This window comes from Stegastes partitus, unplaced genomic scaffold (genome assembly GCF_000690725.1).
Source record: "Stegastes partitus isolate 25-593 unplaced genomic scaffold, Stegastes_partitus-1.0.2 Scaffold2806, whole genome shotgun sequence".
Classification (NCBI taxonomy): Eukaryota; Metazoa; Chordata; class Actinopteri; family Pomacentridae; genus Stegastes; species Stegastes partitus.
This window is the reverse complement of record NW_007580537.1, coordinates 8,162-9,772: the sequence shown is the minus strand read 5'-3', so window position 1 is coordinate 9,772 and position 1,611 is coordinate 8,162.

The window sequence follows — 1,611 nt, the reverse complement described above, 5'->3', positions numbered from 1 at the left end:
GGTCAATCTGAGGGCTGGCCATAAATGCTGCATGTTGTTTTCTTAAAACAGTCAAAGCTACCAGATCTTCCGTCATTACATCCAGATGGAAATATTCATATATGATATGAGGAGGTTAGTGCCAAAGTGGATCAGACCACATTTAGAGAAAAATGGGGTCAAAATTTTGTGTTGCTAAAAAAAAATCCTGGTTGTTGGAAGAGTCATTATATGCATCCAAAGATGTTCCAACACTGTCCAGAGATAGAAGCAGCTACTTTGTGATGACTTAACTTTTAATTTTGTCTTTCCTTTTGCTGAGTGCCAAAGCGGGCCGTACCACATTTTCTACTTTTTGAGAAAAAACTGATTCCCGGTTTGTCTTGCTAAACAGCACTGAAGAGCTAACATCATAAGGACCTAGATATACTTTTGAGGACAATGGGGTAGAAATAGATGCTTGATGGTGGTTCATTAAGTTTTTATTTTACCTTACCGTACCTACGAGTTGAGTTTTCACAGCGCCATCCGCCATCTTGAATCGCAAACATGTACAGCTACCTGCGCCCGCGATGTAATGGTTAATTCTTGTGGCTTGGCCTAGTTTGGCGACTAGTGGTGTCTCATGTAGCCTGTACATGAGTCAACATCAGTAAATATATGCGTTTAACAGATTTTCAACAAGTGAGCGGTTTTCAATGCTTTTTCATTTATGTTTTGCCTTACTGTACATCAGTGGTTCTCAATCTGTGGGTGGGGACCCCCATGGGGGTCCCAAGATAATTTCAGGGGGTCGCCAGATCATTGTAAAAAAATAAATAAACAAATAAAGGCTACATTTATCAAAAAAAAATTGTATTAGACTGTCAAAATTAAAAGTGTATACTTCTTCCCAGTCCTTTTTGGACTTGTTAATATTGTGATTTGATTATGTGATATTACTATTCTGTTTTTGTGAGGGTCATAGACTGGGTTCACTGTGTTTTGGGGATTTTGTCTTTGTGTTGTGAGACACGTGCACACTGGCAGCTGTGGCTCATCGGCTCATCAGCTGTGCCCTGCTTAAATACTGGCGTCTCACGGAAGACCGACGCCAGAGGATTGTGATACCTACCTCGGGGTACAGTCAGGCCACGAGCTGCTACACCGCGCTGAGCATTCCTATTATTCTTGATGTTCTCTAGCTTCGAGTTTATGGTATGTGTTTCTCTGCCTGCTTCCAGTTCTCCTCCTCGGCTCCAGCACTCGGCACACCTCCAAGCACTACAGCGTTTGTCACCCACGGGAATTCACGACCACGGACACCTTCACCGGGAGATCCTTCACGAGAGCACCCCCCACGAGCACCGAACCCTGAGCACCGGACCCCTGCGCACCACCCTGGTTTTCCTCGTCACGGCTCCCTCTCTGCACCGGGAAAGACCCCACGGACCAAGGCACTCTCAGGCATCGGCTCTTTGTGCACCACCCTCGGGACCCCCCTTCCTCGGATCACGACACCGAAGACTCCACTCCCCCCTCTCCACGACTGGCATCCCTGCACCAGATCCCACCACCGGGTTATTCCCCACGACCGGCACCCCTTCACCGGACTTTGTTTCTGCCTCCTGGTGCCCATCACTCCACCACCTT